This window comes from Mus caroli, unplaced genomic scaffold (assembly GCF_978045245.1).
Source record: "Mus caroli unplaced genomic scaffold, Mus_caroli_1 scaffold_5, whole genome shotgun sequence".
In the NCBI taxonomy this organism is placed as follows: domain Eukaryota; kingdom Metazoa; phylum Chordata; class Mammalia; order Rodentia; family Muridae; genus Mus; species Mus caroli.
Genome location: NW_028227260.1, coordinates 93,769,344 through 93,782,044, shown reverse-complemented (window position 1 = coordinate 93,782,044; position 12,701 = coordinate 93,769,344). Strand labels below are relative to the sequence as shown.

General features: G+C 54.2%; 1 long non-coding RNA gene across 1 annotated transcript in view; it reads right to left on the bottom strand.

The window, feature by feature from the left end:
- LOC147004687 (uncharacterized) overlaps positions 1 to 12,072 on the bottom strand; it is a 72,840-nt gene extending 60,768 nt beyond the window's left edge. Inside the window, exons 1-7 of the long non-coding RNA XR_015047168.1 lie at positions 12,009 to 12,072; positions 8,618 to 8,695; positions 8,106 to 8,266; positions 4,678 to 4,755; positions 4,166 to 4,326; positions 746 to 823; positions 234 to 394 (exon numbers count right to left, since the gene is read on the bottom strand). This is a non-coding gene — a long non-coding RNA (uncharacterized LOC147004687). The remainder of the gene's footprint in view (positions 1 to 233; positions 395 to 745; positions 824 to 4,165; positions 4,327 to 4,677; positions 4,756 to 8,105; positions 8,267 to 8,617; positions 8,696 to 12,008) is intronic.
- Between the last annotated feature and the right edge of the window lie 629 nt (positions 12,073 to 12,701).

Sequence of the window (12,701 nt, the reverse complement as noted above, 5' to 3'; positions counted from 1 at the left end):
TGTCAGAGAGCACTGGGCACAGGCAAGGTTGATCAGAGCACACACCTGGTGTGGGTGGGGCACCAGGCCCAGCACTGGCTTCCCACCTGGCAGGAGGAAGCACTGCAGTGCACCCAAGGCAATGAGTGTGCTGTTGTGTGTGCCTGTGAGGCCTTCAGTGTCCCTGGCCTGAACCCTGAGTCCGATGGGAGATGAAAAGAAGGGACCCCGGAAGGAAAGCTTGGTCTTCTTACCCAGGCACACAGGGTGGTTTCTCAGGTAGCCCTCCATATGAGTCCTGGTGAATGCTGCCCCAGATAGTCATCCAGTCATCAGTCCAGTTCAGAGGGCCTGTGGGGCGGGCCGCCCACTCCCACTATCTCCCTGTAGGTCACCTAGCACATATCAACCTGACCTGAGAACAAGGACACATCAAGAGAAGGAACAATTATTCCAGCCCAATCTACAACCATGACTACCAGGCCCCCAATTCGAAGCTCCTACCAAGTAAGCATGGCCAGGTGACCCTGCAACCAGGCAAACAGACAACCATTATGACATAAGACCTGCTCGCCCACAGCCTCTCTCCTCTCCCTAATCCTCCACCCCACCTCCACTACACCCCAGCCCTTCACCAACCAGCAGACAGCACTGGAGATGGAAGGGGGACACCACAATGCTCTCTCCTTCCTTCCTCCAAAGTCCCCAAGTCACTCTCACACATGGATCCTTCTATCTGTGTCCCCCCACACAGCCGCCTACCTACCTGTGCTGGAGCTCAGCTTGGGTGCAACTCAGAGCTCTCCAAAGACATTCATTCAAGTGGACCGAAGATGACGGGCACCTACACACAAAGCACAATGACCAATGCCCACTTATCCCAACATGATGCCTGCAGCACATCTACTCCCCTGACCTCCTAGGTCACTTCACACCAAGGTCGTCTGAGGGGTTCCATTGACAACTCTCAAGGCACCTTCAAACTTTCTCTCCACATGTACACTAACACAGGGTAATAACAACTGGCTTGCAAACAACCCACCCACCCACCTACCTACCTACCTACCTACCTACCACTATTCTCTGCCTCTGGATCGCCAATTTGTACTTTTCCAGGCACAGTTTCCAGGGCAGATGGGTCTCTTTGGTTCCACATGATGTATACCATGGCCATGTGGGAAATGCTTTCACGACCCACCAGCAAGACTTCCTTTCTTGAGCACTGAGAATCTCCAGATGTCTACCCTTGCACTCCTAGGATCTTAGTTCACAGCTGGTGGGAGAAGACCCCTCTAACAGTCTCTAGGAGGCAAGCCTGACATTGCCTCCATATTCTCCCTCCCTACCAAATTTCTGGGAGGAATCTGCTCTGATACAACCAAGAGAGCTCTCTCTACATAGGCAGGCTGCTCTGAGTTCTCAGAGGTGCAAGGCCTGCAACCACAAGGAAGGACTGATCCAGCCACCCTCCATATTATTGTTACACAGTGGTCTCATCCACCCAAACAGAAGTATGGGGAACAATACCCCTCCCTGCCTTAGCCCTTGGACCTTTATGCGCCTCCTGCACACCTAAGCTATGGCCTGGGGATACATGAAGCCTTGAGGGTTTCCCCTACAGCCAAACCTGTCCTTCTCACACAATACTGAGCTCAACACCATAAGAACTGCCAAACCCTGAACCAAGATGGTCCTCCTTCAGGGACTTGAGTCTCCTAGGTTTTTGATCAGGGAACACACACTGAATACATACACAGACCCAAACAGAGAAGGACAGAGAGAGATAGAGAGAGATGGTGAGAGAGAGAGAAGAGACAGAATAGAGAGAGGGAGACAGAGACACAGACAGAGACAGAGAGGGGGAGGGGGGACCATATAGAAAAGACAGAGACAGACAGCAGACAAAGAAAGAAGCTCTGGTCTTCCAGTCTTCTAAGATCCTAGACCACTGCCTCTGTGAATTCCAGAACCGTTTCTATTCTTCCAGAAATCCCTGGCTATGGCAGAGAAGACCAGGTTTCTTTTAACCCTTTATCCTGCCTCATCTCCCTGGATGGAAGGGAAGGGAAGGAAGTCAGGAGAAGCCCCAAGTAGGCTGCTATCTGCTTGGATGTCCATCATCCCAGCAAGCAGGTTTTCAAGAAGGATGGTACCCTGGCAGCCTGGCCTGTTTTGGACACCCTTGGGAATACAGCATGCCCTGGCCCTTTCTAACTTGTTTCTCCTCAGTTACACAAGAAGCAAGGACACTGGCTATGCTCCTGGCCCACATGGGGCTCACAGTGAAGTTGCTTGCATGGGATGATGGTGGAGCCTCCCGGACCACTGAAGGGTTCTAGGGACGAGCATGTTTTCCGGAGGGACCTGGGACCCTGCTTGAACCTGCAGCACACCTCAAAGAGAGAGTCTTTTCTACAAGAGAGGAAGGAAGGGAAACCCATGATCACTGAGACATAGGAAGGGAATGAGGAGGGAATGGGGCCTGCAGGGAGGGAGCTAACTGGATTAAAGCTATCTCTCTGGCAAGAAGAGCTACCTGAGATACTGAGACACTGAGACAGAGCAGAGAAGCAGGACGACCTGTCTGTCTGTCTGTCTGTCTGTCTGTCTGTCTGTCTGTCTGTCAGTCTGTCTCTCTCTCTCTTTCTGTCTCTCACAGACACACACAGCTTGTGTCTCTTTGTGTAACACCGGGAAGGGGAGGATTGGGTGGGTGGGCCTCCCAGAAAGTAGCTGACAGGGATCCTCAAAAGCAAGGGGGACCTGTCTCGGTCTGGTGAAAAGGGACGGGCAGGACAAGCTGCCCACAAGAACCCAGATGCAGCCTTGGGTGCACATTGCTGTGTCTTAGAGGTCCCATGAGCCCTTGCAAACCTAACATGTCCGCCTGAACTGTGCTCAGGACCTGGGAGGCTGTGCTTCCCGAGTCAGGCTAGCCAAACCCTGTGTCGCCAGCCCTGTCCTCTGGTCAGCTGGATCCTGCTCGCTCGCAGGTCTCTCCTGGGCCAAGAAGGTCTCAGGAAGCCCCCAGTCCCTCCTTGGCTGCCAGGAAAAGAGCAGGTCGGCCGCCATGTTCAGAGAGGCGCAGGGACGTGCAGGCAGACACCTCAAACCAATTCCGCTTGATGGCAGTAGAGCACCGCGAATGGCAACTGCCAGGCTGCTGGGCGCTCTCCCTCCGCCCTTCCAGCGGCAAAAAAACTCCAACCAGCAACCACCAGCCACAAACATGGAGACTGAGCACTAGGGCTTCCACTGGGCAAAATGGCTCTCTGTGCCCTGCTACTGCCTAAGAAATGTTTTTGTATTTGCTTGGCTGGAGTCTGTGTGTGTGTGTCTGTGTGTGTGTGTGTGTGTGTGTGTGTGTTTGTGTGTGTCTGTGTGTGTCTGTGTGTGTCTTTGTGTGTGTGTGTGTGTGTGCAGGTTGGGGAGTATTGATGATGAGGGTGCATAAGTGGCCTGGACTGGGTGGAGTGCAGGGTTGAGACAGCATGGTTAAGGATCACAGATACTCCTTAACTGCAAGGCAGCTGCCAGCCACTGGAGGGCCTGGCCAGAGAACTTGAGAAAGGCAAGCCCTAAGGGGCTTGAGCAGGTCTTTGCATCTGACCTTCAGGGGGCCCTACCTGAACCCTGTGTCAATCTGGACCATAGGGGCAGAGCCTCTGAAACAAGTGAGTGCCTGGACTGGAAGACCAGGGTTTGGTCCTGCCCACTCAGGGCCAGGCCAGGCTAAGGGCCTGGGGAGGGCCCAGAGATCCAGTGGCTGCCTGCCTGCCTGACCCCGCCCACCCGGGTGTCCTCTAAAGCTGACAGCCAGTTACTTCTCTTCCTGGGGGAGCAGGCTCTGTGGTCCCTGGGCACACTCTCTCAACATTCCAGGTCCAGGCACACAGCCAACAAGGCCCTCCCTGCATGACCACGGGCTGCCTGGTAGGGCACCCGGGAAGTGGTGTCAGAGAGCACTGGGCACAGGCAAGGTTGATCAGAGCACACACCTGGTGTGGGTGGGGCACCAGGCCCAGCACTGGCTTCCCACCTGGCAGGAGGAAGCACTGCAGTGCACCCAAGGCAATGAGTGTGCTGTTGTGTGTGCCTGTGAGGCCTTCAGTGTCCCTGGCCTGAACCCTGAGTCCGATGGGAGATGAAAAGAAGGGACCCCGGAAGGAAAGCTTGGTCTTCTTACCCAGGCACACAGGGTGGTTTCTCAGGTAGCCCTCCATATGAGTCCTGGTGAATGCTGCCCCAGATAGTCATCCAGTCATCAGTCCAGTTCAGAGGGCCTGTGGGGCGGGCCGCCCACTCCCACTATCTCCCTGTAGGTCACCTAGCACATATCAACCTGACCTGAGAACAAGGACACATCAAGAGAAGGAACAATTATTCCAGCCCAATCTACAACCATGACTACCAGGCCCCCAATTCGAAGCTCCTACCAAGTAAGCATGGCCAGGTGACCCTGCAACCAGGCAAACAGACAACCATTATGACATAAGACCTGCTCGCCCACAGCCTCTCTCCTCTCCCTAATCCTCCACCCCACCTCCACTACACCCCAGCCCTTCACCAACCAGCAGACAGCACTGGAGATGGAAGGGGGACACCACAATGCTCTCTCCTTCCTTCCTCCAAAGTCCCCAAGTCACTCTCACACATGGATCCTTCTATCTGTGTCCCCCCACACAGCCGCCTACCTACCTGTGCTGGAGCTCAGCTTGGGTGCAACTCAGAGCTCTCCAAAGACATTCATTCAAGTGGACCGAAGATGACGGGCACCTACACACAAAGCACAATGACCAATGCCCACTTATCCCAACATGATGCCTGCAGCACATCTACTCCCCTGACCTCCTAGGTCACTTCACACCAAGGTCGTCTGAGGGGTTCCATTGACAACTCTCAAGGCACCTTCAAACTTTCTCTCCACATGTACACTAACACAGGGTAATAACAACTGGCTTGCAAACAACCCACCCACCCACCTACCTACCTACCTACCTACCTACCACTATTCTCTGCCTCTGGATCGCCAATTTGTACTTTTCCAGGCACAGTTTCCAGGGCAGATGGGTCTCTTTGGTTCCACATGATGTATACCATGGCCATGTGGGAAATGCTTTCACGACCCACCAGCAAGACTTCCTTTCTTGAGCACTGAGAATCTCCAGATGTCTACCCTTGCACTCCTAGGATCTTAGTTCACAGCTGGTGGGAGAAGACCCCTCTAACAGTCTCTAGGAGGCAAGCCTGACATTGCCTCCATATTCTCCCTCCCTACCAAATTTCTGGGAGGAATCTGCTCTGATACAACCAAGAGAGCTCTCTCTACATAGGCAGGCTGCTCTGAGTTCTCAGAGGTGCAAGGCCTGCAACCACAAGGAAGGACTGATCCAGCCACCCTCCATATTATTGTTACACAGTGGTCTCATCCACCCAAACAGAAGTATGGGGAACAATACCCCTCCCTGCCTTAGCCCTTGGACCTTTATGCGCCTCCTGCACACCTAAGCTATGGCCTGGGGATACATGAAGCCTTGAGGGTTTCCCCTACAGCCAAACCTGTCCTTCTCACACAATACTGAGCTCAACACCATAAGAACTGCCAAACCCTGAACCAAGATGGTCCTCCTTCAGGGACTTGAGTCTCCTAGGTTTTTGATCAGGGAACACACACTGAATACATACACAGACCCAAACAGAGAAGGACAGAGAGAGATAGAGAGAGATGGTGAGAGAGAGAGAAGAGACAGAATAGAGAGAGGGAGACAGAGACACAGACAGAGACAGAGAGGGGGAGGGGGGACCATATAGAAAAGACAGAGACAGACAGCAGACAAAGAAAGAAGCTCTGGTCTTCCAGTCTTCTAAGATCCTAGACCACTGCCTCTGTGAATTCCAGAACCGTTTCTATTCTTCCAGAAATCCCTGGCTATGGCAGAGAAGACCAGGTTTCTTTTAACCCTTTATCCTGCCTCATCTCCCTGGATGGAAGGGAAGGGAAGGAAGTCAGGAGAAGCCCCAAGTAGGCTGCTATCTGCTTGGATGTCCATCATCCCAGCAAGCAGGTTTTCAAGAAGGATGGTACCCTGGCAGCCTGGCCTGTTTTGGACACCCTTGGGAATACAGCATGCCCTGGCCCTTTCTAACTTGTTTCTCCTCAGTTACACAAGAAGCAAGGACACTGGCTATGCTCCTGGCCCACATGGGGCTCACAGTGAAGTTGCTTGCATGGGATGATGGTGGAGCCTCCCGGACCACTGAAGGGTTCTAGGGACGAGCATGTTTTCCGGAGGGACCTGGGACCCTGCTTGAACCTGCAGCACACCTCAAAGAGAGAGTCTTTTCTACAAGAGAGGAAGGAAGGGAAACCCATGATCACTGAGACATAGGAAGGGAATGAGGAGGGAATGGGGCCTGCAGGGAGGGAGCTAACTGGATTAAAGCTATCTCTCTGGCAAGAAGAGCTACCTGAGATACTGAGACACTGAGACAGAGCAGAGAAGCAGGACGACCTGTCTGTCTGTCTGTCTGTCTGTCTGTCTGTCTGTCTGTCTGTCTGTCTGTCTGTCAGTCTGTCTCTCTCTCTCTTTCTGTCTCTCACAGACACACACAGCTTGTGTCTCTTTGTGTAACACCGGGAAGGGGAGGATTGGGTGGGTGGGCCTCCCAGAAAGTAGCTGACAGGGATCCTCAAAAGCAAGGGGGACCTGTCTCGGTCTGGTGAAAAGGGACGGGCAGGACAAGCTGCCCACAAGAACCCAGATGCAGCCTTGGGTGCACATTGCTGTGTCTTAGAGGTCCCATGAGCCCTTGCAAACCTAACATGTCCGCCTGAACTGTGCTCAGGACCTGGGAGGCTGTGCTTCCCGAGTCAGGCTAGCCAAACCCTGTGTCGCCAGCCCTGTCCTCTGGTCAGCTGGATCCTGCTCGCTCGCAGGTCTCTCCTGGGCCAAGAAGGTCTCAGGAAGCCCCCAGTCCCTCCTTGGCTGCCAGGAAAAGAGCAGGTCGGCCGCCATGTTCAGAGAGGCGCAGGGACGTGCAGGCAGACACCTCAAACCAATTCCGCTTGATGGCAGTAGAGCACCGCGAATGGCAACTGCCAGGCTGCTGGGCGCTCTCCCTCCGCCCTTCCAGCGGCAAAAAAACTCCAACCAGCAACCACCAGCCACAAACATGGAGACTGAGCACTAGGGCTTCCACTGGGCAAAATGGCTCTCTGTGCCCTGCTACTGCCTAAGAAATGTTTTTGTATTTGCTTGGCTGGAGTCTGTGTGTGTGTGTCTGTGTGTGTGTGTGTGTGTGTGTGTGTTTGTGTGTGTCTGTGTGTGTCTGTGTGTGTCTTTGTGTGTGTGTGTGTGTGCAGGTTGGGGAGTATTGATGATGAGGGTGCATAAGTGGCCTGGACTGGGTGGAGTGCAGGGTTGAGACAGCATGGTTAAGGATCACAGATACTCCTTAACTGCAAGGCAGCTGCCAGCCACTGGAGGGCCTGGCCAGAGAACTTGAGAAAGGCAAGCCCTAAGGGGCTTGAGCAGGTCTTTGCATCTGACCTTCAGGGGGCCCTACCTGAACCCTGTGTCAATCTGGACCATAGGGGCAGAGCCTCTGAAACAAGTGAGTGCCTGGACTGGAAGACCAGGGTTTGGTCCTGCCCACTCAGGGCCAGGCCAGGCTAAGGGCCTGGGGAGGGCCCAGAGATCCAGTGGCTGCCTGCCTGCCTGACCCCGCCCACCCGGGTGTCCTCTAAAGCTGACAGCCAGTTACTTCTCTTCCTGGGGGAGCAGGCTCTGTGGTCCCTGGGCACACTCTCTCAACATTCCAGGTCCAGGCACACAGCCAACAAGGCCCTCCCTGCATGACCACGGGCTGCCTGGTAGGGCACCCGGGAAGTGGTGTCAGAGAGCACTGGGCACAGGCAAGGTTGATCAGAGCACACACCTGGTGTGGGTGGGGCACCAGGCCCAGCACTGGCTTCCCACCTGGCAGGAGGAAGCACTGCAGTGCACCCAAGGCAATGAGTGTGCTGTTGTGTGTGCCTGTGAGGCCTTCAGTGTCCCTGGCCTGAACCCTGAGTCCGATGGGAGATGAAAAGAAGGGACCCCGGAAGGAAAGCTTGGTCTTCTTACCCAGGCACACAGGGTGGTTTCTCAGGTAGCCCTCCATATGAGTCCTGGTGAATGCTGCCCCAGATAGTCATCCAGTCATCAGTCCAGTTCAGAGGGCCTGTGGGGCGGGCCGCCCACTCCCACTATCTCCCTGTAGGTCACCTAGCACATATCAACCTGACCTGAGAACAAGGACACATCAAGAGAAGGAACAATTATTCCAGCCCAATCTACAACCATGACTACCAGGCCCCCAATTCGAAGCTCCTACCAAGTAAGCATGGCCAGGTGACCCTGCAACCAGGCAAACAGACAACCATTATGACATAAGACCTGCTCGCCCACAGCCTCTCTCCTCTCCCTAATCCTCCACCCCACCTCCACTACACCCCAGCCCTTCACCAACCAGCAGACAGCACTGGAGATGGAAGGGGGACACCACAATGCTCTCTCCTTCCTTCCTCCAAAGTCCCCAAGTCACTCTCACACATGGATCCTTCTATCTGTGTCCCCCCACACAGCCGCCTACCTACCTGTGCTGGAGCTCAGCTTGGGTGCAACTCAGAGCTCTCCAAAGACATTCATTCAAGTGGACCGAAGATGACGGGCACCTACACACAAAGCACAATGACCAATGCCCACTTATCCCAACATGATGCCTGCAGCACATCTACTCCCCTGACCTCCTAGGTCACTTCACACCAAGGTCGTCTGAGGGGTTCCATTGACAACTCTCAAGGCACCTTCAAACTTTCTCTCCACATGTACACTAACACAGGGTAATAACAACTGGCTTGCAAACAACCCACCCACCCACCTACCTACCTACCTACCTACCTACCACTATTCTCTGCCTCTGGATCGCCAATTTGTACTTTTCCAGGCACAGTTTCCAGGGCAGATGGGTCTCTTTGGTTCCACATGATGTATACCATGGCCATGTGGGAAATGCTTTCACGACCCACCAGCAAGACTTCCTTTCTTGAGCACTGAGAATCTCCAGATGTCTACCCTTGCACTCCTAGGATCTTAGTTCACAGCTGGTGGGAGAAGACCCCTCTAACAGTCTCTAGGAGGCAAGCCTGACATTGCCTCCATATTCTCCCTCCCTACCAAATTTCTGGGAGGAATCTGCTCTGATACAACCAAGAGAGCTCTCTCTACATAGGCAGGCTGCTCTGAGTTCTCAGAGGTGCAAGGCCTGCAACCACAAGGAAGGACTGATCCAGCCACCCTCCATATTATTGTTACACAGTGGTCTCATCCACCCAAACAGAAGTATGGGGAACAATACCCCTCCCTGCCTTAGCCCTTGGACCTTTATGCGCCTCCTGCACACCTAAGCTATGGCCTGGGGATACATGAAGCCTTGAGGGTTTCCCCTACAGCCAAACCTGTCCTTCTCACACAATACTGAGCTCAACACCATAAGAACTGCCAAACCCTGAACCAAGATGGTCCTCCTTCAGGGACTTGAGTCTCCTAGGTTTTTGATCAGGGAACACACACTGAATACATACACAGACCCAAACAGAGAAGGACAGAGAGAGATAGAGAGAGATGGTGAGAGAGAGAGAAGAGACAGAATAGAGAGAGGGAGACAGAGACACAGACAGAGACAGAGAGGGGGAGGGGGAGACCATATAGAAAAGACAGAGACAGACAGCAGACAAAGAAAGAAGCTCTGGTCTTCCAGTCTTCTAAGATCCTAGACCACTGCCTCTGTGAATTCCAGAACCGTTTCTATTCTTCCAGAAATCCCTGGCTATGGCAGAGAAGACCAGGTTTCTTTTAACCCTTTATCCTGCCTCATCTCCCTGGATGGAAGGGAAGGGAAGGAAGTCAGGAGAAGCCCCAAGTAGGCTGCTATCTGCTTGGATGTCCATCATCCCAGCAAGCAGGTTTTCAAGAAGGATGGTACCCTGGCAGCCTGGCCTGTTTTGGACACCCTTGGGAATACAGCATGCCCTGGCCCTTTCTAACTTGTTTCTCCTCAGTTACACAAGAAGCAAGGACACTGGCTATGCTCCTGGCCCACATGGGGCTCACAGTGAAGTTGCTTGCATGGGATGATGGTGGAGCCTCCCGGACCACTGAAGGGTTCTAGGGACGAGCATGTTTTCCGGAGGGACCTGGGACCCTGCTTGAACCTGCAGCACACCTCAAAGAGAGAGTCTTTTCTACAAGAGAGGAAGGAAGGGAAACCCATGATCACTGAGACATAGGAAGGGAATGAGGAGGGAATGGGGCCTGCAGGGAGGGAGCTAACTGGATTAAAGCTATCTCTCTGGCAAGAAGAGCTACCTGAGATACTGAGACACTGAGACAGAGCAGAGAAGCAGGACGACCTGTCTGTCTGTCTGTCTGTCTGTCTGTCTGTCTGTCTGTCTGTCAGTCTGTCTCTCTCTCTTTCTGTCTCTCACAGACACACACAGCTTGTGTCTCTTTGTGTAACACCGGGAAGGGGAGGATTGGGTGGGTGGGCCTCCCAGAAAGTAGCTGACAGGGATCCTCAAAAGCAAGGGGGACCTGTCTCGGTCTGGTGAAAAGGGACGGGCAGGTCAAGTTGCCCACAAGAAACCAGATGCAGCCTTGGGTGCACATTGCTGTGTCTTAGAGGTCCCATGAGCCCTTGCAAACCTAACATGTCCGCCTGAACTGTGCTCAGGACCTGGGAGGCTGTGCTTCCCGAGTCAGGCTAGCCAAACCCTGTGTCGCCAGCCCTGTCCTCTGGTCAGCTGGATCCTGCTCGCTCGCAGGTCTCTCCTGGGCCAAGAAGGTCTCAGGAAGCCCCCAGTCCCTCCTTGGCTGCCAGGAAAAGAGCAGGTCGGCCGCCATGTTCAGAGAGGCGCAGGGACGTGCAGGCAGACACCTCAAACCAATTCCGCTTGATGGCAGTAGAGCACCGCGAATGGCAACTGCCAGGCTGCTGGCCGCTCTCCCTCCGCCCTTCCAGCGGCAAAAAAACTCCAACCAGCAACCACCAGCCACAAACATGGAGACTGAGCACTAGGGCTTCCACTGGGCAAAATGGCTCTCTGTGCCCTGCTACTGCCTAAGAAATGTTTTTGTATTTGCTTGGCTGGAGTCTGTGTGTGTGTGTGTGTGTCTGTGTGTGTCTGTGTGTGTCTGTGTGTGTCTTTGTGTGTGTGTGTGTGTGTGCAGGTTGGGGAGTATTGATGATGAGGGTGCATAAGTGGCCTGGACTGGGTGGAGTGCAGGGTTGAGACAGCATGGTTAAGGATCACAGATACTCCTTAACTGCAAGGCAGCTGCCAGCCACTGGAGGGCCTGGCCAGAGAACTTGAGAAAGGCAAGCCCTAAGGGGCTTGAGCAGGTCTTTGCATCTGACCTTCAGGGGGCCCTACCTGAACCCTGTGTCAATCTGGACCATAGGGGCGGAGCCTCTGAAACAAGTGAGTGCCTGGACTGGAAGACCAGGGTTTGGTCCTGCCCACTCAGGGCCAGGCCAGGCTAAGGGCCTGGGAAGGGCCCAGAGATCCAGTGGCTGCCTGCCTGACCCCGCCCACCCGGGTGTCCTCTAAAGCTGACAGCCAGTTACTTCTCTTCCTGGAGGAGCAGGCTCTGTGGTCCCTGGGCACACTCTCTCAACATTCCAGGTCCAGTCACACAGCCAACAAGGCCGTCCCTGCATGACCACGGGCTGCCTGGTAGGGCACCCGGGAAGTGGTGTCAGAGAGCACTGGGCACAGGCAAGGTTGATCAGAGCACACACCTGGTGTGGGTGGGGCACCAGGCCCAGCACTGGCTTCCCACCTGGCAGGAGGAAGCACTGCAGTGCACCCAAGGCAATGAGTGTGCTGTTGTGTGTGCCTGTGAGGCCTTCAGTGTCCCTGGCCTGAACCCTGAGTCCGATGGGAGATGAAAAGAAGGGACCCCGGAAGGAAATCTTGGTCTTCTTACCCAGGCACACAGGGTGGTTTCTCAGGTAGCCCTCCATATGAGTCCTGGTGAATGCTGCCCCAGAGAGTCATCCAGTCATCCATCCCGTTCAGAGGGCCTGTGGGGCGGGCCGCCCACTCCCACTATCTCCCTGTAGGTCACCTAGCACATATCAACCTGACCTGAGAACAAGGACACATCAAGAGAAGGAACAATTATTCCAGCCCAATCTACAACCATGACTGCCAGGCCTCCAATTCGAAGCTCCTACTAAGTAAGCATGGCCAGGTGACCCTGCACCCAGGCAACCAGACAACCATTATGAGGTAAGTCCTGCTCCCCCACAGTCTCTCTCTGCTCCCTAATCCTCCACCCCACCTCCACTACACCCCAGCCCTTCACCAACCAGCAGACAGCACTGGAGATGGAAGGGGGACACCACAATGCTCTCTCCTTCCTTCCTCCAAAGTCCCCAAGTCACTCTCACACATGGATCCTTCTATCTGTGTCCCCCCACACAGCCGCCTACCTACCTGTGCTGGAGCTCAGCATGGGTGCAACTCAGAGCTCTCCAAAGACATTCATTCAAGTGGACAGAAGATGACGGGCACCTACACACAAAGCACAATGACCAATGCCCACTTATCCCAACATGATGCCTGCAGCACATCTACTCCCCTGACCTCCTAGGTCACTTCACACCAAGGTCGTCTG